Source organism: Aedes albopictus, chromosome 1, assembly GCF_035046485.1.
Source record: "Aedes albopictus strain Foshan chromosome 1, AalbF5, whole genome shotgun sequence".
NCBI classification, from domain to species: domain Eukaryota; kingdom Metazoa; phylum Arthropoda; class Insecta; order Diptera; family Culicidae; genus Aedes; species Aedes albopictus.
Window position 1 is genome coordinate 127,719,346 of NC_085136.1, and position 22,953 is coordinate 127,742,298.

At 41.1% G+C, this 22,953-nt stretch overlaps 1 long non-coding RNA gene across 1 annotated transcript; it reads left to right on the plus strand.

The window, feature by feature from the left end:
- The first annotated feature begins 2,055 nt into the window (after nucleotides 1-2,055).
- On the plus strand, nucleotides 2,056-5,708 carry LOC134285163 (uncharacterized). Its single transcript, XR_009996184.1, has 2 exons — nucleotides 2,056-4,296; nucleotides 4,364-5,708. It is a non-coding gene; the product is annotated as an uncharacterized LOC134285163 (long non-coding RNA).
- The last annotated feature ends 17,245 nt before the right edge of the window (nucleotides 5,709-22,953 follow it).

Consider the following 22,953-nt stretch of genomic DNA (forward strand, 5'->3'; position numbering starts at 1 on the left):
GGACTTTCCCTGTTCGGATAATACAAGAACATAGAGACCTGGGATACAAAAAAAGATTTTTTTTATTCAAGAAACAGAATCTAATCAATAAAATGTGGCGGCATTGCCGCAAAATTTCTAACTCTAACGGTTCCCGTGAGTCTTACCCCACCACGCTGGACCCTTAGGTCCAGCGGCTCCAATTGCAGATCATCCCGAAAGATCAGGAATTCAGCTAATAGACTCCTAAGCCGTTGTCTTTCCTCGATCTCCTCCTCGGAACTACTCCTCGGCCGTGTCGGGTACGGCCGATGTCTGCTCACCCGATGCTGGAGGGCCCCCAGAGTCCTCGCCGGTGTGGTCGGCAGCCAGAAACGCTGGACCCTCGCAATAGCGATGGTCCCGCTTGATAGGAAATCCCCTATCAAGCGCACTATACAATACGGGGTTGGAGAGTAAGTAATTACGACCGACATTATGAAGTGCGAACTAATGAATGATTAACTACCCAAATCGAACCGAAAACACTCAGGTTATATGGGGACAAAATGCAGCATAAAGCTATATCAGCACATTTTGCTTTTTATTCCTTCTTCCATAAACCAAAACAATTTCTGCGTAAGACGAAATTTCACGACACAACACTATAGAGGTAGGGATACCTACGGGGTCCTCTAGGCCTCGCAAATTTAGCCACGAGGGGTAGGATAAAATAAGCATGGCGAAGATCCGAGTTCGAATCCCACTTAAGTAAGAAAGTAATTTTTTTTTTCTCTCAACCAAAACATCTTACTCAGTGGCTATAATCAAATTGTTGTTAAATCTGCTTTTATGAAAACTTAATACATAGTATTCAAAATTTTTTTTTTAAATCTCCTACCTTCCAGGCTTTTAATTGCCACTTCAAAATCAATTGCTGATGAGACACCGAATTTGTATCTGGAGAGGTTAGGCCCCACACAAATTATGCGTGGAACTTTCGGAGCAAAAGTCAAATTGGATTTTGGTATGTTAAACAACAAAATAATTTCTTTGGAAAGGGCATTTTCCCTATACAACGAATCTTGTAAAATGTTAGGAGACAGAGTCACCACAATGAAATGCGATCATCTAAGCACAAATCTAGAAATCGGAGCGACCAAAATCCGATCAAAACAACAATTTATTAGAAAATTCTTTCAAAGACGTGTAAATAGAGGATTTTGGACCTCCCTAGGAGCAATGGACTCTGACGACAGATCTAGGATTGATACAAATCTAGATAAAGTAAGAAAAAATGAGGAAACATTGAAAAACAAGCTAGATCATCAGGATTATGTCGTAGACTCAATGTATCATTTACTAAACAACGCATCCTATAAAGTAGACAAACAAACAGAATGGGTTAAGAAAAATGTTAATCTGATTAAACTCAGCGTTGAAAAGGGTTTAAATTTTACCAATGACGTCAAAATAATGATTTATCTGGAATCTGAATTAATAGAATTAGGACTATGGATTGTTCACTTATCGGATAACATAAAACAGAGCCAACAAAACCTTATCAACATTTTATTACACAATAAATTGGACGTTAACGTACTGCTAGATCTCATTGAACCTACCCATTTCTTGATCGAATTGGAGAAATATGAAGTCAATATCTCAGACGAAATTGGTTTCCCTAGAGGAAACAATGGGGAAATTAACCCAGGTATATTCAACATTATTGAATACGGGTTTATAATTAACAACAAGGAGGAAGTAGTAATAAACCTATTAATTCCCTTAGTGGAGAAAATTAAATACGAGACATTTAGAGGCACTATTTCACCAGGGGTCAATGGCCATATAATCACCCTTATAAATATAGCTCAAAACATATTATTAATGAACAGAGAGCACGAGATGGAAGTAGGGTACCTACTAAGCTCAAAAGAGTTTTTGGAGTGCAAACACTTGGGTAATACAAGGATTTGCGATATCAAAAAGGTACAAGAAAATCTTAGAGAAAGTGATTCTTGTCTTACAGAATTATTGTACAGAAATTCATCGTCAAACTGCGAGACGAAAGTTTTAAAATAAAATCATGAAATATGGTTAACAACTCTAAAACCAAACATATGGATGTACGTGGCCCCGACTTTAACTAAACTGAATATTTTACATGGGCGAAATTCGACAATAGTTGAAATATTAGGAACGGGAAAAATTCATATCGAACCAAACATGAAAATCTCAACTAAACACGTAACAATTTACTACTTCAATACAGAAGTCACAAATAACGATATACTTGTATATCAGCCGGAACTTAATTTAACCAGTTATAATAAAAATCACCCGGAATACGATAAAATTCCGAACTTAAACGAAACTAATCAAGTGTATTCTTTTATGAATAAAAAACGTTTATTTGATATAGGCATTGATGTTAAGGAATTGAAAGATCAAAGAACAGTTCTACAAAATATGATTTATGCTCCTTTAGAAAACCCTTGGTTTACCACAACAACTATAGCAATTATAGGAGGAATAATTGGAATATTTTTCTGCTGTTTTAGAGGAGAAATTTCGTGCTGTGCGCGAAAACTTGAATTCAGTCCTCAAAAACAAATTAAAGTGGTAGAAAAACAGAAGAAATGCGACAAACAAAATAAAGAGAATCGAAAACCCAAACAAAAGAAAACAAAAACAGAAAAATTTCATTCCAACATAACGGAGCAGGAATCATTTTGCACAGACAGTCCCAAAACTGCAGATAAAGAGGAAAATATAACAAAGGGAATTATTAATAAGGAAAAAGAGAATACTAACACAAAGAAAGGCAACGAACCTCATACAGAAATAACAATTGAACATGAAAAAATCAAAGAAGAAAAGACTAAAACGAAAACTAAGCGACAGGGAGGTGCGTTTTACTGAATCAATTTACACGACCTTAGGCATGACCAACGTACGAAGAATTGACGTCGCAATGCACAACAATTTTGAATGGACATCCATCAAAACCTTAGCATAAGACGAATAGGTATCCTACGACGTTAAAGAAAAGGTAAATGTGAAAATTAAACGAAAGAAAAGGACTTGTGACAAAAACGCAAATTAACAAAACGGCAAATTAACAAAGAGAAACAATATGGAGTATAAGGGAAATATTATACAAACGAGACAGTTAAAAGAGTAATGGCGAAAAGTGTATGAAAATGCTTGAATTAAGGTACAAATATAATACAATCTTTTAATAATTATATATTTTTTTCTTTTTATATCATCTCGTTTTAGTTTTTTTTTAGAATAACCATAATACATAGTATTTTATTACAGAAGTAGATCCCTCATCAACCAACCGTAGCAAAGCCTTCAAAAGGGGGAAAGGAGGAGTGATTTTGTAGCAAAATCTCAACCGCAAGCCTTACCCACGGAACCGGAAGGTGCAGACAGGAGATGCGTAAAGGAAAAGCAATAATGACACTTTTTATTCCGCACAGGTAAACAACAGTAACAGAAAACAATGAATTTATTCAATTTAAGCCAGCCCCAACTTTTATTCAAAAATCTGAAGTTTGCAATTGAATTATTCGGTAATTGCATCTCAGTAAAATTCCAGAGGATCTACCTCACAATATTATAAATGCAATAAAAAAATCTATTACAAGAGTCATCATCAAATGGGTTAATTTTGTGGTCCTATGAGAAATTGAAAAAAAATGTAATTAAATGAGTATATTGAGCAAGAAACAAAAGAAAACAACGATGTTATTAACGATCTTTTTCGATGGAATTTAATGTCATGTTTGAATAAATTATTTTGACAAAATCTAAACATAACTTCTTCGAGAGATGACGCGGGAGGACAAGACGAGAAGGCAACATCCGGCGAGAGCAACCAGAGGAGCAGTTCAACGGTACCTCTATGAAAACGTACCACAGTCAAATTGGTACGAAGACGAGAAATAACAGATCGGATGGAAAGTTGAAGGTCAAAGGTGCTGGTATGGCGGAGGAGAGGATTCAGCGAACATAATTTTTCACCGGAGACGATTCAAGGTCAACTCGGGTGGCACATCGAGACAAATATTATTGTACATCTGCGAATCTGCTAATATGAACCAACACAATGCAGAGCATCGGGAAAAACTACAACAACAAAACAACAACAACAAAAACAACAACAACAACAACAATTCATACAGACATATGATGAGAGAAGGACGTCTTCAAAGTTTCCCAAATTAACCGACATAATGTAATGTTCACCAACCGCATTACATTCACCATTGAGAAAGCACTTACTCCGTGCTTCTTACAACAACAATTAACAGTAACCATAACCCGGTAAGCAACATTTCGACATCATCAAAAGGTTTGGAATTTAAGCCAACTAATTACAAACTCTTTAAAGAATGTGCAACAGTTCCACAATTTGCACCAGGTCAAAGACAACAATATTCGCATCACTATTGAGATTGATCCAATACCAACAAAATTCAGAAGGCGGGCGATAAGTAATCAACCATAACACCGTAAATGACAATGATAAACAATCCAGTTCGGAAGGCAACTTATGACACTATTTCGAGAAACAACAGAAAGCAACAGTAAAACTAATTCTTCTGTCTGCAAACGACAGCGCGGGAATTCCAAGCAGGGAAATACGATTCAACCGAGGTAATATCCGGATACCAAAGCTTCATGGTCACGTTCCCACAGGAGACGACATCAACTGAATCAACTACATCATCTTCAAGACAAACCAGTACAACAGAGAAGCAACGATACCATTCATCTGAGACCTGAAACTAACCAATTGATCTGGACATTTAACAAGAAGAGGTAGAAATCAATGGTAGACGAACAACCCCTACGACGAATCAAGAGGAGCAGCAGCAAGTACCAATGAAGTCAATCTCTTGAGGAAGAATGTAAGAAGGTTAATACAAAATTTAAAGTTTCTTTGGGATATTCAGATCAATCAACTGTAGTGGAAAATATTGTAAGACACTTACTGGGAAGATAAAGATTAGTTTAGCAGTTTCAGTTTAGAAAATTAACGATCATCGTTAACGTCATCATCTAAATGAAGTTTTGGGGGATACATTTTACCCACATCCTTACATTTGAACGTGATTTTATACACGTTCAAACTCCGCTAAGTGGGAGGGCATGCAACGCCTAAATATTCCCACGCCTTCCGATATTCTAAGTCAATTCAACTGTGAAAGAAAAAGATGCATTTCCCCCCCCCCCCCCCCCCCCCCACACAATCCCGTTAGAGTAGCTGCCTGGGTGTGTTTTTATTTCAATTTTTCACCAACAGCTACGCTCTAGGTAGGTTCTACCCACCTCACGCGCTGTAAATTGGAAGCAACGGGAAACATACCATTCGTTACTGACTTTGTTTTTATGACCCATCATCGCACCCGGTGATGGCCGGGTGCGATCGTGTTCAAACACGGGAGTCGAGCCGGTAAATCCACAATATGCTTGGTGGGTCAATGGTCGCTGGGTTTGATTGTCGGCGACCGATTCCAAGGCTCAATTGTAAACCTGTAAAGGTTTTGTTTTTGATCTAAAATGTCGTACTGGACGTTGACTAAAACAACATCCGTACGGTGTCCTGGTTTCGCGGGGCAGCGACCGCGCAGCGATGCGTTTGTTTTGTTTTCCATGATCGTACATGTTGGGTCCGGTTGGTTTGGTGCAGCTCTGATTACGCTCGGTGGGCCGTCGATAGGAATGCCATGGAACGGATACCCTATCGATCGCGCTAGAATGTTGCAAAAATCAAGGCGCCGCACAATGGGGAAAAACCCATGAAAACCAGGAAAAAAATCAATATCTTTTGTCGCAGTAAAGTGAAAATTACAAACAAAATCATTTCCGCTTGGAAAATGTCTGATAAATCGAATGGAACTAGTGTCGTTCACCGCACGAAAGTGTATGTCGACCTACAGAATCGATTTATCATCGAATTCTTGATTTTTCATACTAAAAGATGCGTTTTACCAGTATATCTCATACAATATATTGAAATTATGAGTTTACTCTATCATACAAATGCTTAAGAATGTACACAAGTAGTATTCGACATAAAAAAATTATGTCGACTCAAGTTGGTTATTTTGGCGAAAATGATCGATTTTCAAACAAAAATTCATAATTTTGTCGTAGTTAACTAGGAAAACTAAATTATTTCCGCAAAGAAAATGTCTGGTAAATTGACTGAAACTAGTGTCGTTCACCGGACGAAACTGTATGTCGACCTACGGAGGCGATTTATGACCGGATTCTTGATTTTTTGTACTAAAAGATGCGTTTTGTCAGTATTTCTCATACCATTTATGAAATTACTCTGGCATACAAATCCTTTAGAATGTACACAAGTTGTATTCGGTATAAATATTGCTTTATGTCGACTCAAGTTGGTTATTATGGCGAAAAATATCGGTTTTCATATAAAAATTCATAACTCTGCCGTTGTTAACTAGGAACACTAAATCTTTTCTGCTAAGAAAACGGCTAGTAAATCGACTTGAACTAGTGTCGTTCACCGGACGAAACTGTTTGTCGACCAACAGAGTCGATTTATCATCGGGTTCTTGATTTTGCGCACTAAAAGATGCGTTTTGTTTAAAATTATGAATTTACTTTGACATACAAATACTTTTAAGTGTACACAAGTATTATTCTGTATATTTTTTTAAGTCGACTCAAGTAGCTTGTTTTGGTGAAAATGAATAATGTTCATAAAAATGAATACTTGTAATAGTTAACAAAGAAGTAAATATTTGAAAATATTTGAATTTTGAACATACACTGTAATTACTTCTGTACTCCAAATTTCTCTCTCTCACTATCTTCTTGACATAACGTCCTCACTGGGACGAAGCCTGCTCTCTCCAAATTGATTTTTATATCGTATACAGTCGATAGCCTATTTTGTCATTGATTTCAAGCTTCTCATGTAAAATGAAAGATTTCTTGTGATAACATGTTATCTTTTCCACATAACTATATTATTCTACCCTCTCCTAAAATTCTGGTTATATTCAGGTCAAAGTCAATCTTTGTTTGTAACGTAGATTTATGTCGACTTATTGAACTACCTTGTTATTATTCAATAATTTAAATGGGTCATTGCTCATTCGCCGTTTTTACATCAGTATTCTTTGTAAAATGTAACTTAAGTTGGATATTAGTCGTATGAAGACTTGTCTTTTTAACAAAATTTGGTTCAAATACCTTACATATTTACTTGTCAAGTGTATTATGCGTTGCGCGAAAATTTGTACGCGCAAGCGCCCATACATCTCCGCCTGTAAGAAAAATCATTTCGGTGTTTTCGGCGCAGTATTCCTTGGCCAATTCGCGCACTTATTGTAGAAGACACCATAACGATTAAACATACCAGCGGAGGTCTATTAGCGATTTTGCACCTTTTTCGCTCTCTATTTTCTTGCAACGGGTAATATTTGTCGACTTATTAAAACTGTCCATTCTTTCTGTCAAATATGTTTAATTTTGGTTGAAAAAAATAATGTCGACTGGAGCCAGGTATATTTTTATTTGATCAATATCGACTCGTGAGCAAAGATATTTTTTGTATGCAAGAGGGAACTTAACTACCGTCGTTGGGGGTGAGAATGGGTCAAAAAAAGATACTCAAAGATTGTTTGTTAAATTACAAATGAAATTGAAGTCGGAATAACTTTTTATTTGGTATATGTACTCTTCTATGTGGTGATAATAGTTTGGCAAGAAAGTATCACATTATATGAATTGCTTACTACACTTCAAATGATTGAAAATTGACCCAATCTCACCCCTTAGAGGGGGTGAGAATGGGTCAAAGTATTCGAAATCGCCTATCTAAGAATATAAGTTAATTTTATTGATCATATCTAGTAAACCTACTTAAAATACAATGTAACCATGACGAATAAAAACTTAGGTAATTTTAAGAAATTATTAATCCATCTAAAGGGGCTAATACAACCAAAAAAATGGTTAAACGCGTCACCATGATTTTCCTTGTCACCTCAGGCGTCAATGTAATTGCTTCTGTCATCATCGCTACTATCACTATCGCTATTCTCGCCATGAACCGAGTGGAATGGAGACGGCTACTATGTACAGCAGGAATCCTCCAGGAATTTTTCCAGGAATTTTCCCAGGAAGTTCCTCCGACAGTTTCCGGAAGGAATAACTGGAGGAATTTCCGAAAGACTTCCTGGAGGAATTACCGGAGGAATTCCTGCAGGAAATCATGAAGAAATTTCCGGAAGATTTCCTGGAATAATTTCCGGAGGAATTCCTGGAGGAATTTCCGGAGGAATCCTTGGAGGAATTTGTGGAGGAAATCCTTGAGGATTTTCCAGATGAAATCCTTGAGGGATTTACGGAAGAAATCCTTGAGAAATTTCCGAAGAAAATTCTGGAAGAATTTCCAAAGGAAATCCTGAACAAATTTCCGGAAGATTTCCTGGAAGAATTTCTGGAGGAATTCCTGGAGGAATTCCTGGAGGAATCCTTTGCGGAATTTGCGAAGGAAATCCTCGAGGAATTTCCAGATGAAATCCTTAAGGAATTTCCGGATGAAATTCTTAAGAAATTTCCGGAAGAAAACCTTGAGGAATTTCCGGAAGAAAACCTTGAAGAATTTCCAGAGGAAAACCTTGAGGAATTTCCGAAGAAAATCCTGGAAGAATTTCCAAAAGATACTGGAGGAATTTCCGGAGGAAATCTTGGAGGAATTTCCGGAGGAAATCTTGGATGAATTTCCGGAGGAAATCCTGGAGGAGTTTCCTGAGGAAATCCTGGAAGAATTTCCTGAGGAAATTCTGAAGGAATTTTTCTGAGGAAATTCTGGAAGAATTTCTGGAGGAATACCTGGAGGAATTTCCGAAGGAAAAAAAAAATATATCGAATACTATATGTGTACATTCTAAAGGAATTGTATGTCAGAGTAAATTCATAATATCCTAGTTAACAACGACAGAATTATGAGTTTTTGTATGAAAATCGATCATTTTCGCCAAAATAATACTTGAGTCGACATAAATAAATATTTATATCGAATACTACTTGTGTACATTCTAAAGGATTTGTATGCCAGAGTTCATTAATAAGTAGTACATATGAGAAATACTGACAAAACGCATCTTTTAGTACAAAAAATCAAGAATCCGGTCATAAATCGTCTCTGTAGGTCGACATACAGTTTCATCCGGTGAACAACATTAGTTTCAGTCGATTTACCAGACATTTTCTTTGCGGAAATAATTTAGTTTTCCTAGTTAACTACGACAGAATTATGAATTTTTGTTTAAAAATCGATCAATTTCGCCAAACTAACCAACTTGAGTCGACATATTTTTTTTTAAGTCGAATACTACTTGTGTACATTCTAAAGCATTTGTATGACAGAGTTAACTCATAATTTCAATGTATCGTATGAGATATACTGGTAAAACGCATCTTTTAGTATGAAAAATCAAGAATTCGATGATAAATCGATTCTGTAGGTCGACATACACTTTCGTGCGGTGAACGACACTAGTTCCATTCGATTTATCAGACATTTTCCAAGCGGAAATGATTTTGTTTGTAATTTTCACTCCACTGCGACAAAAGTTATTGATTTTTTTCCTGGTTTTCATGGGTTTTTCCCCATTGTGCGCCGTATTGGCCGCATATGGCTTTAGGTAGCCAAAATTGTTTTTGTTTTGAAATCAAGGCGCGGTTTCAGGTAGCCTAGATTGTTTTGGTTTTGAAATCGAGGCACTGTATCTGCCGAGAATGGTTTCAGCACAGAGAACAGACATTTAAGTTCGAACAAAAATATGTCGAAATCGTGTGTAAAGGATTTAAATGCACCTTAACGCCACCAGCGGAGACTGCCCCACATATAAAGTCGATTTGACTCCACGATGGCAGTGTTCATCGTTAAAATACACTACCTCACAAAGCGACACGAGCGCCAAACGGCCAAAAACGGCGAGCACTGGAAACAAATTTGACAACACAACAATGTAAGTGATGGGACGCTAGCACCGCGCAACGGGAGCATAACCACATACTCTGATATGACCGTTACAAAGTTTTACACAAGGCAGAAAGTGAAGAAAGACGTCTGTTCTCTGTGGTTTCAGGTAGCCGTGATTGTTTTCACTTGGTTCGATTTTTGAACCCAGGTGAACCATAAAAGGAATGTTGAAAATCGAAATCGTACTGGCGGCATAGGGGCGCCGGAATTGTTTTGTACTCGATTTTGTTTTGACTTCGAGTAAAAGAATGTGGGGTATAATTTCAACGAACATCCGCGGCCGAGCCCGGCTAGGGGTCATTGTGCACAAGCAAGGGTACATTTGAATAACAAGGCGGTTGCTTTGTTTTGAAGAATTGGGTGCCAAGTCCGAAAGATGATGGCGCCAGCCTCCTGTCACCGCAATACTGCCCCACAGGAAAATAACGAGCCAACATCTCTGGTTCCCACTTCCAGCCGCCTCATTGAACATAATAGCGGCGGCTCGGCGGCTTGGTTCCCCATGACAGCGCAAAGTTTGTAAACAAACATGATTCCAGGAGCAAAAATCAAAAGCGGCGAAACTTTTTTTCGCAACCATTTTTTTCACCTTTTAAAATCGTTAGTTTAAGCAAAACATGATTTTTAATTTCGCAATTATTTATTTAAAAATGAAGTCGTAATAGTATCAGCTCGTCTTCGTCAAAGGAATAAAGTTTTCATAAAATTTATAATTGTTATTAATATGATTCAGCCACAGTCAATAATCGTTCCTGGATTTTGATGCTGACCTCAAAAACATGGCCGCGTGACAGGAGGCTGGATGGCGCTAAGAATGATGATGATGATGATGATGATAATGATGATGATAATGATGATGATAATGACGATGATGTTGACGAAGATGGCAATGATGGGGGTCGACTTTGGATACGCCCAAGTCAGGCGTGGTTTTCGGTGTTAAGATTTTCATAGCGGTTTGCTCAAACAAAAAAAAAACGCCCAAGTCAGGCGTGGCTAGGAGATTTGGACTTGGGGATAAGATTTTAATAGGTTTTGCTCAAACACGCCAAAGTCAGGCGTGGCTAGGAGATTTAGACTTGGGAATAAGATTTTCATAGGTTCTGTTCAAACACGCCCAAGTCAGGAGGGGATGGTAACCATGATGAGAACGAGTAGGATAAATAGAGTTTTTAACTTTTGGCTTTTACATTTTTGGCATCGAAGGGTTTTGGACACGCCCAAGATGGGTTGGGCAACGTTAGGAATTTTCGTGACTTCTTCGGTTATTGCTAGGAAATTTAGGCTATAAATACTGAGGCTTTGGCTTCAATCGGGGCAGTTGTTGAAGAACAGAGTAATCGAGGAGAGTTCGACGTTAGAGTTGTTGAAGAACGGAGTTGTTGAGTTCAAAGACAGTCAGTGAGACAGTGGGTCAGTTTCAACGCTAGAGTGTTCAATCTTGGTTCAGAAAAGACAGTAGTTGTAAAAGTTCAGTTTTTCAACGTAAGAGTAAAAGTCCAGTTCGGTTCAGTTTTTTAAACTTCGGTGAAGAAATACAGAAAGGTGATATAAGAAAAAAATTGAATCATTGTAATATAAGTTAAGTGATGGTTTGTGATATTTCAATATAGATTATTAAAAAGATATCGTCGGACTGTTATGAATTAAAAGATATCACATTCCGTGTAGTGTTTAGTTGAGCCCCTGGACGGTACAGGGCGCTTCATATGGTGACAGCGGTGGGAAGTGTACCTTACTTGGGCACAGTGAACCCTAGCCGAGCACCGGCCGCGGATGTTGGTTGAAATTATACCCCCACATTCTTTTCTTTCAGTTTACTCGAAGTCAAAACAAATCGAGTGCAAAACAAGTCCGGCGCCGTATGCCGCCAATCGAAACAAAAATAAACAATCTTTGTTCCAGCGCGATCAATAGGATGTCGCGGTTCCATATCATTCTTTCGGGTTCATTACCCATCGTTGTCCCAAGCGTAATTGAAATTGCATCACACCGACGGGACCTAACGCGGTGCAACACGATCGCACCCGGCCACCACCGGACGATGATGGGTTATAAAAACTAGGTCAGTAACGAATGGTGCGATTTTCGTTGCTTCCAATATGCCGCGCGTGAGGTAGGTAGACCCTACGATGAAAATTGAATCTAAAATCCCCCGGGCAGCTGTTGGGAATGTGGGGTGAAAATGCATTTTTGTTTCAGTTGAATTGACTTTGAATATCGGAAGGCGTGGGAATATTTAGGTCTTTGCACTTGCAACGTCGCCACCTCTCGACCACCTCACGCTCGCTCGTGAGAATGTTCCCGTGATTATCTCGGCACATGTCGGCTTGTGGCACAAAGCCTCTGCGCGAGCAGTCAGCTTCTCGTAGAACTTTCGTGTGTCCTTAGCGCGGTATAGCTCTTCCATCGCTTCGCGATCTCGTTCTTCCTGCTGGCGCTTCTTCATCCGGAAGACTGAGTTCTGCCTGTTCCGCGCCTGTTTGTAACGTGCCTCATTCGCTCTCGTACGGTGTTGCAGCATTCTCGTCCATGCTGCATTCTTCTCGTTTTTCAACTGCTCACATTCGCCGTCGTACCAGTCGTTTCTGTGATTCGGAGTCGCCAAGCCTAGTGCTGTAGCCGAGGTACTACCTATAGCGGATCGGATGTCCCTCCAGCCATCTTCAAGTGTAGCTGCGCCAAGCTGCTCTTCCGTTGGTAGGGCCACTGCTAACTGCTGCGCGTAGTTTTGAGCCACTTCTACGTTACGCAGCTGCTCGATGTTGAGCCGCGGTGTTCGACTTCGACGCGTGGTGATAACTGTCGAAAGTTTTGAGCGCATGCATACAGCGACTAAGTAGTGATCCGAATCTATATTCGCACTGCGGTATGTGCGGAGCGGACGTTGGTTATATCCGAGAAGAATTTACCGTCGATTAGAACGTGGTCGGTTTGAATTTCTGTTTGTTGGTCGGGTGATCTCCAGGTGGCTTTGTGGATATCTTAAGGGGGAAGAAGGTGCTTCGGACTACCATACCACGGGAGGCTGCTAAGTTTACGCATCGCTGGCCGTTATCATTCGATACGGCGTGCAGGCTGTTTCGCCCAGTGTACGCAAAATATGGCACCGCAAGCGAAAAATAGGCAACAAAGAAGGCACGGCAACAACGCTTTGTTTTTTCGTTAGCAGATAATGACAAAATCGCCCCCGAGTTTGTTTACAACAAAAGCGGTAGGAATATTTGTCTCGTTCTATTCACATCGTGATTTTCTCATTGTTTTACAACTGAAACTCGACTCTGAGGATGGCAAGAGTCTTAATTCGTCCAAATTCTCATGAATTCGATGATGTGGTTCGAAAATTTCAGCAGAAAAGCTGAAATATCGGCATTCGCACGGCAAGCGATATTTGTTTTATTGCTCTAATCGCTAGACATGCGTTTGTTGCGGAGCGCCTTTGTTACCGACATGCACCGCTTAGGACAAAGCGTTTGTTTTTCGGCGTAATCCGTTTTTCGTACCCTGGTTTCGCCCGATTACCGGTCTGTACATTTCCTCCCTTCCTACCTGCGCGTTCATGTCGCCGACAACGATTTTCACGATTTTCTCGTCATCGGGTCTCCCTTCGTGTGGGTAGTTGACGTTGATGATGCTGTAGTTGAAGAAACGGCCCTTAACTCTCAACATGCACATCTTTGCGTTGATCGGCTGCCACCCGATCACACGTTGTCGCATCTTGGCCAACACTATAAATCCTGTTCCCAGTTCATTGGTGGTGCCACAGCTTTGGTAGAAGGTAGCCGCTCGATGCCCGCTTTTCCACACTTTCTGTTCAGTCCAACAAAGTTCCTGCAACGCCACGATGTCGAAGTTGCGGGGATGTAGTTCGTCGTAGATTATCCTGTCACATCCTGCGAAACCTAGTGACTTGCAATTCCATGTTCCAAGTTTCCAATCGTAGTCCTTATTTCGTCGCGTGGGTCTTTGCCGATTGTATCGAGTCGTATTTTCTCCTATGTCCATCTTGGATCTAGCTGGGCGTGGTGCAGCGTTTCTTACTCAGCCGCTGGATGCCAGAACAGACGCTGTTTGAGCCGCACCTCCTTGGTGAACAGACGCTCGGATCGTAGCTCCTCAATCTAGCTGAAGTCAGAAGGACAACAGTGCCCAGGCTGCACTACCAGCTAAGCACACAACACTTAGCTGGCGGTCTTTGTCATCGCTTGACCCGTGGAAGCATGAGGTAGGAACTTGTGAGGACCAGAGCTATATTGGACGCTCTCCTTATTGACTCACCGTTTTGCAGCCCATCCATTAAGTACGTCACGCTTAAATTGGGAATTTTTGACCCCCCCCCTTTCCCCCTTCGTACGGGTTTTTTCCTATACCTAATACATGGCTCGTCACGCTTTCGCAAATCCTCCCCCCCCTTCCCCCTAGGACCGTGACGTGCTTAGTGGATGCCCCATTAGGCAGAATTACTCATCGTCCATCGTTGATTTGATCAGTCTGGTCAGCCCAAAATAACTACGTAGTTTATGCATAGCGCCTAAACAGGAAGTGATTCAGTTTCGCAGCGCTTTAAATTTACCAAAACAGACAAATCGTAATACGGTCGGTAGTGCTACGCCATCCGGAGGTGACTTCGTGTCTTGTGTCTTGTGCTTGGGTTTCTAGCAGTTCGATTACCTTTCGGTGTGCGGGTTCTCTTCGTGAATCCACCAGTGAAACGGGCGACGCACCTTGAAAAGATTTGCTTGTGTTCATTTGAAAGAAAATGGATATTCCTCGGAAGATACGCACTTCGAAAAGTGAATAATCCACAGTGAATGAAAATGCACGAATTCGGATTGTGGTCTAGCGATGACCGATTGTTTGCGTGACAGGGGTAAAACGGGTGATGATCAAAAAAGGTTGGTGTTTACCTGTGTGGATGTTTCCATAGTGATGCAGAGTCTCCTTATATGGCATTTGATGAGATTGTTTTGAACATTTCTTAATATTACTTTCATTTGATTGTATGTTTTGTGCTATATGAAAAAAGTGATCCGATGGCCCTTAAAAAAGTTATACCCTAAGCAAAGTGGGGCGGAGTATTGAAATTTCATTATTGAAATTATTCCTTTACATGTACTGGAAAAACAACCATAATGTCTCGTCTCACTTTACCTAGGGCATAACTTTTTTAACAGTCGTCGCATCACTTAGCAGTCTTCCACAAAGTTGTTTGGCATATAGTCACCTACAATAATACCAAAGGGTTTTATTATTAAACGCTTACAGCGCCACCTAGTGGCAAAAATCAAAAACTTAAAATTTCTGCACACATTTGGCCACGTTTTTCCATACAAACTTCAAGCACTTTGAGCGCCCCCTTAGGCTTAATCGATTTTGCTCAAATTTTGAACATAGCTTCTGGGAGTCCGAAACAACCGATTGAGGAGGTAAGACTTGGCATTTTTCAAAAATTTTGTTTTTCATGTAAGTGTGGGCTACCCTAATCGGGATGCCTCGTTGGCATAGGGCACTGCACTGTTTTGATTTTGTATTGGATTTTGACGTTTCTTGGCCTTGTTGTTTACAAAATTCCTGTAAGAGTGAACGAGAAGGAGAGAATTTCATGCAGTGCCCTATAGTCCCCTCGTTCGGCCCTGGGACGGGATCCGTCAGATGCTAGTGCAAATACGAAACCATTTGCCTGTCAAAAAAGACCACTACTGATTTGTTACCGTACGGTAACATTTTGATTTTTCACAATATGATGTGGGACTGTAGGTGCCTAAAATGTAAGCTAGCCAACGTTTAATTCAAACGGTGCGGGCGGCTGCAGTGCTAACGCTCCGAACGCAAACCAAAAGATGGGTGACAAACTGATCGCGGCGGCGATAAAAGGGCGGATGCAGCAAAACGGTCACCCGCATCGGGAGGTTGAGTGTCTGCTAGGGGCTGAGAGGAGTCGATAGCCTGAGGGACGGGCAGTCGAGTGGCATCTATCAACCGGTGTACATTACACCAAGAAGTTTTTCCCGAGTTTGTTCCTGGAGATAATTCCACGTGCCTATTAAGAAGTTGTCAATTTAGCCCGGGACGAAAATCGTTTTACGGAAGACTCCGAAATAGAAGCTACGTTACCAAGCTTCGCCAAGTGCCAACAACAGCCACGACTGGTTCTGGATCTGGTCGGATCACCAGCTCAAACCGGCCACGTTTCGGTTGGTCTAAAGGCCACCTCAATCGTTCGTGCTATTTCCTGCTCGGTGACAAGTTGTGCGCCGTAGTCGCTGAAAGCCACCTCTAGGTCCCGATTTCCGACCACCGGTATACTCCGTCAAAACCCCTTTCACCGGGCACCTTCGTCCCGCCGGCCCGATTCGCCATCGACCCAAAGAAGGTCACCGTTAGATTGTTGCAGACCTTGACCGTCCCCGTCATCCACTACCAAGCGCTCCTGAACCCGAGGCTCCGAATCCCGACAGTTCCGCCTCTCCAACAACGTGCGTACATCGCGGCGGAGGGAGACCATTGAGTGGCCCCTCGCATCCCGCCAGGTGTCCCTACGAGTGGGTGTATCAACCCTCACGCCGTTAGAAGTCCGTGGTGGTTGGGAACCGCTGTCCCACCGCCTCGCCCGTCACCGCTTCGCCCGTCACCGCCTCGACCGTCACCGCCCGCCGCCGTACACTTCAATAAACTAAAGTAAGTGAAAAATCCAGTTTTTATAATAGGACTCCCACATCCGAAACTCTTCCCCTACTAACACGCCCTGGGACCCGGGAGGCAGAAGAAGGCCTTGTGTGCCCACCCCGGAAGCGGCCGAGGCTCAGACCAGCCGCTTGGGGCTTAGGCCAGTCCCCGTCTGGGACGGCGCAACTACTCCCGGGGTCAAAAGTTGTTTCAGATTGATTGACAAACACGGCGTTAGGTCCTGTTGAGAAAGCAATTTTTATTGTACTGTATCAATATTCATACGTCTCACTGTGTACAAATAGTTAAATGCGTCACTGTAACAACTGTCCCGTGAACACAGCGTGAGTGAACGCAAATACGGTAGCTAAGAATCACTAGCGGAACATGTAGACTAGGGATAACCACCCTTTGTAAGCAGGCAGTCAGGCAATCAGTTTCAGTTCCTTGCTGGCAAGAAGAATTAAGGTGGATAACCACAATCGAAATACAACAGGTTTTGGGCCCAGGATCCCATACCAGCATCGAGGACCAGAACGAATTGGCTGTGGTTAGCAGCCAGGACGAACGGGCTGTGGGTCAGCAGGACAGCAGCCAGGGTCGAGCCACCGGAGCAATCCAAAAGCAAGGTGGAAAGGCCGGAAAACCCCGAGACCAGGACAGGGTGGTAGGCAGGAGCTGTAGCCAAGATGGAGCGACCGGTGGGCAGAGTGCTGCAGACCACAGCCGCGAGAGAACGACTGGCGAAGGTCACCGCGAAGGTGAACAGAACGCTGCAGACCGCATCCGGGAGAAAGTGACTGACTGGTGAAAGTTGCCGCGAAGATGGACAGGGCGCTACGGAGCGAAGCCGTGAGAGGGCGACTGGTGTTAGTCGTCGAGAAAGTGGACAGAATGCTGCAGACCGCAGCCGGGAGAGAACGACTGGTGTGGGTCGCCGAGATGGTTGGCAAAGCGTCGCAGATCGTTGCCGGGAGAGAGAGGTTCGTGAAAGTTATCGCCAAGAATGTGGGAAATGGTTTGGTAGAACTTCCAATACCAACCAGATTAGCGAAGCAAATGACAGCAACTGGTACGATGAAGCAGAAGAGAGCGATGAGATCGACGTCCCATCCGGCAGCAGTTCGATCAGGAATTCCATCAATAAAAGTAACTGCCGATAATAGAGTGCGTATCGCTGAACCGTCAAGAGTGGAGAATCTTCTGGTGCTGAGTGCATCTACAGTGATGCTCTTTGAGCGAAGAAGCCAAACTCCACGGATGAAACAAACTGTTTGGATTTTCCTTCATGGTTCGTAGACCTTCAGATTCTGATGATCCATTTTCGTGTTCCGATTTTGCTCCTCTAATTTGTTGCTGTTCGTTGTTATTTTGAACCGGAACAGTCCAATCTTCTTGATGTCCTTGGTCAAATTTTGGGGAGAGGGGGTGGTGGTTGTTAGGTAGACAAAGCCTGGTTTTCTGATTTTTTGTATAACAAAATCGAAAAATCGCCAAATATTTAGGGGGGGGCAAGATTTAGTTATTGAGAAAACATAAAGCCGTTTAAAACACTTTGGTTTACAAAAAGAGCAAAAAGGGTACCGTGATTTCGGGTGAAATTGATCACTTTTCGCAGTTTTTTACATCCAGTTTTTAAATGTTTGTCGATATGGTTAAATTCAATGCTTTAAAACAAGTACGACCATGGTTTTCATCAGTCAACGAGGTTAAAACTTTTACAGCAAATCATTCTATTATAATAAATATCATTTTAAATAGAAAATCAAAAATTTTACTTTCGGGGTGAAATTGATCAGCCAGTGAAATGCCTTTGTAAATGCTCAAAATTATTTTTCCATCTAAATTAACCACCCTAGAAAGCGAAAAGGTATGCAAAACTGTAACAAGTTTACTAAATTTCTAATTTACTAAATTTCTAAGTTTACTAAATTTTTAATTATTTATGTTTAAAGTTTAATAAATCGAAAGAAAACGCCTAAAAGTATGCAATTTTCTCACTAATTATGTGTATCAATATTGTACTTGCGTTGCGTTGCGTGGTAACGGAATAATCGTAGATGGCATACTGAAAGTTGTCATGTTAAAACCTTAATACTCCTATTCTAATTGCTTATGGAATGATATTTGGGTAGGAATAGCTATCCAATAAGAGGTTGGAGAAAAAGACATGAAAACTTCCATTGCCGGCCACGCCCATCTTCTCCGTTACGAGGATAGGAAAAGATGTGATGATATGACACCTACTTTATGAAAGGCCAGCGACTCACCGGCTCCCCCATAGGTGTCAAGGAGTTGGATATTTGGAATAGGTTGATTTGAGATTCACTATAAGCGAGTGATGCGACAAGATTTTGTGAGTGTATTTGAGTAGTACATGTAGATGTGCTGATGTGAGTGTAAGTGTTTAGTATGTTTAACCCTTAACCGCCCGGGACGATTCCTTCTGACTTCAAATGGCTCGTTCTCCGAAACTAGGGCACCAAATTGCATTCGGTTTGAAGCATCATCAAGGGGAAGAGTGTAGCTTTACAATGGTTTGGCGGAGATCCCCCTATGACCCTCCCCCCTTTTCTGCGGGGCGGATCTAGGTGTGGCATGATCCGTAATATTACCATATGATCATAATTTCGACTGGAAAACAGCATGGTATTGTCGTTGTTAGTGACAGATTATTCTAAACATGTAATTTCGGACCTGATTAGGTCAACCGGTCACCCGGTGACCTCGGAACAGGTTCTGGGGACCTTGGAGTCTCCGGTAGAAATGGCCATTTTTCGATTCTAATAGAATCCCATCATGTGACACCTCAAATTTCGCAGAATGACGCGCGTTATCCAGTAAAACAAAGAATAACTTTATTGATCGATTCTGGTCACCCGGTGACCTCGGAACAGGTTCTGGGGACCTTGGAATCTCCGGTAGAAATGGCCATTTTTCGATTCTAATAGAATCCCATCATGCGATACCTCAAATTTCGCAGAATGCCGCGCGTAATCCATTAAAACAAAGAAAAACTTTATTGATCGATTCTAGTCACCCGGTGACCTCGGAACAGGTTCTGGGGACCTTGGAATCTCCGGTAGAAATGGCCAATTTTCGATTCTAATAGAATCCCATCATGTGACACCTCAAATTTCGCAGAATGACGCGCGTTATCCAGTAAAACAAAGAATAACTTTATTGATCGATTCTGGTCACCCGGTGACCTCGGAACAGGTTCTGAGGACCTTGGAATCTCCGGTAGAAATGGCCATTTTTCGATTCAAAAAGAATCCCATCATGTGACACCTCAAATTTCGCAGAATGCCGCGCGTAATCCAGTTAAACAAAGAAAAACTTTATTGATCGATTTTGGTCACCCGGTAACCTCGGAACAGGTTCTGGGCACCTTGGAATCTCCGGTAGAAATGGCCATTTTTCGATTCTAACAGAATCCCATCATCCGACACCTCAAATTTCGCAGAATGCCGCGCGTAATCCAGTAAAACAAAGAAAAACTTTATTGATCGATTCTGATCACCCGGTAACCTCGGAACAGGTTCTGGGGACTTTGGAAACTCCGGTAGAAATGGCCATCTTTCGATTCTAATAGAATCCCATCATCCGACACCTCAAATTTCGCAGAATGATGCGCGTAATCCAGTAAAACAAAGAAAATTTTTATTGATCGATTCTGGTTACATGGTGACCTCGGAACAGGTTCTGGGGACCTTGGAATCTCCGGTAGAAATGGCCATTTTTTATTCTAAAAGAATCCCATCATGCGACACCTCAAATTTCGCAGAATGCCGCACGTAATTCAGTAAAACAAAGAAAAATAATTTTGATCGACTCTGGTCACCCGGTAACCTCGGCACAGGTTCTGGGGACCTTGGAATCTTCGATAGAAATGACCATTTTTCGAGTCTAAAAGAATCCCATCTGGATGAATGTCTGGATGAATTGATGAGGAATTTTTGAAGATGTTAATGGATGAATCCATGGAGGAATTCCTGAAGAAATTCCTGAAAAATAAATCCTGGAGAAATTCCTGGAGAAATGCCTAGAGCAATTTCTCGAGAAATTCCAAGAGAATTTTCTAGAAGACTTCCGGGATTTTTTTAGTATTTTCTGGAGTAATCCATAGTCGAAATCTTGGAGGTTTTTTGGCGAAAATTCCTATAGGATTTTTTTTATGGAGAATTATCTGGAGAAATTCCTGGAAGTATTTCTAGAGGAATTCCTGAAGGATTTTCAGGAGATGTTTATGGAGGAGTTCCTTGAACAATTTCTGGAGAAATTACTGGAGAAATTTCTAGAGGCATTCTTTGAGGAATTTCTGGAGAAATATTTTAGGTTTCCTTGAGGAATTTCTGAAGGAATTCCTAGAAGAATATATGAACGATTTTTTTTGAGGAATCCTTGAATGAGTTTCGGGAGAAAAGTCTTTAGAGTTTTCTGGAGTAATCCGTGGAGGAATTCCTGGAGGAATCCCTAGAGGAAATCTGGGAGGAATTCTTGCAGAAATTTCTAGTGGATTTTCTGGAGAAATACCTGAAAAAATCCCTGGAGAAATTCCTGGAGGTATTACGGGAGGAACTCCTTGAGGAATTTATTGAGAAATTTCCGTTATAATATTTGAGGCTTCTTGAAGGAGTTTTTGGAGAAAACTCCAAAAAAGAAATTCCTGGAGAAATTTGTGGTGGAATTTCTGAAGAAATTCATGGATGAATCCCTGGAGGAATTCCTTCAGAAATTCCTGGAAAAAATCCTGGAGAAATTCCTGGAGGAATTTATGGAGGAATTCCTGTCAGAGTTCCGGGAGAAGCTCCTTCAGAATTTTCTGTAGGAATCCGTGGAGGGGTGGAAATCTTGAAGGAACTCTTGCTGGCAGAAATTTCTAGAAAATTTTCTGGATGAATCCCTGGAGGAATTCCTGGGGGAATTCCGCGAGGAATTCCTGGAGGAATTCCTGAAAAAAAATCCAGGAAGGGTCACAGGAGAAATTCCTTGATAAATTCCTCCAGAATTACCTCCAGGAATTCCTCCAGGAATTCCTCCAGGAATTCCTCCAGGGATTCATCCAGAAAATTCATCCAGAAATTCCTCAAAGAATGCCTCTAGAAATTTCTAAAGTAATTTCTCCAGAAATTGTTCAAGGAACTCCTCCGAAAATTCCTCCTTAAAATCCTTCAGGAATTCCTCTAGAAATACTTCCAGGAATTCCTCCAGATAAATCCTCAGAATGGGCAACAGGAGAAATTCCTTGATAAATTCCTCCAGAATTACCTAAAGGAATTCCTCCAGGGATTCATCCAGAAAATTTTCTAGAAATTTCTGCCAGCAAGAGTTCCTTCAAGATTTCCACCCCTCCACGGATTTCTACAGAAAATCCTGAAGAAGCTTCTCCCGGAACTCTGACCGGAATTCCTCCATAAATTCCTCCAGGAGTTTCTCCAGGAAATTTTCCAGGAATTTCTAAAGGAATCCTCCAGGGATTCATCCATGAATTTCTTCAGAAATTCCACCACAAATTTCTCCAGGAATTTCTTTTTTGGAGTTTTCTCCAAAAACTCCTTCAAGAAGCCTCAAATATTATTCTAGAAATTCCTCAATAAATTCCTCAAGGAGTTCCTCCCGTAATTCCTCCAGGGATTTTTTCAGGTATTTCTCCAGAAAATCCACTAGAAATTTCTGCAAGAATTCCTCCCAGATTTCCTCTAGGGATTTCTCCAGGAATTCCTCCACGGATTCCTCCAGAAAACTCTAAAGACTTTTCTCCCGAAACTCATTCAAGAATATCTTCAGGATTCCTCAAAAAAAAAAATCGTACAAATATTATTCTAGGAATTCCTTCAGAAATTCCTCAAGGAGTTCCTCAAGGAAACCTCAAATATTTCTCCAGAAATTCCTCAAAGAATGCCTCTAGAAATTTCTCCAGTAATTCCTCCAGAAATTGTTCAAGGAACTCCTCCAAAAATTCCTCCTGAAAATCCTTCAGGAATTCCTCTAGAAATACTTCCAGGAATTCCTCCAGATAATTCTCCATAAAAAATCCTATAGGAATTTTCGCCAAAAAACCTCCAAGATTTCGACTATGGATTACTCCAGAAAATCCTAAAAAAAATCCCGGAAGTCTTCTAGGAAATTCTCTTGGAATTTCTCGAGAAATTGCTCTAGGCATTTCTCCAGGAATTTCTCCAGGATTTATTTTTCAGGAATTTCTTCAGGAATTCCTCCATGGATTTATCCATGAACATCTTCAGAAATTCCTCATCAATTCATCCAGAAATTCATCC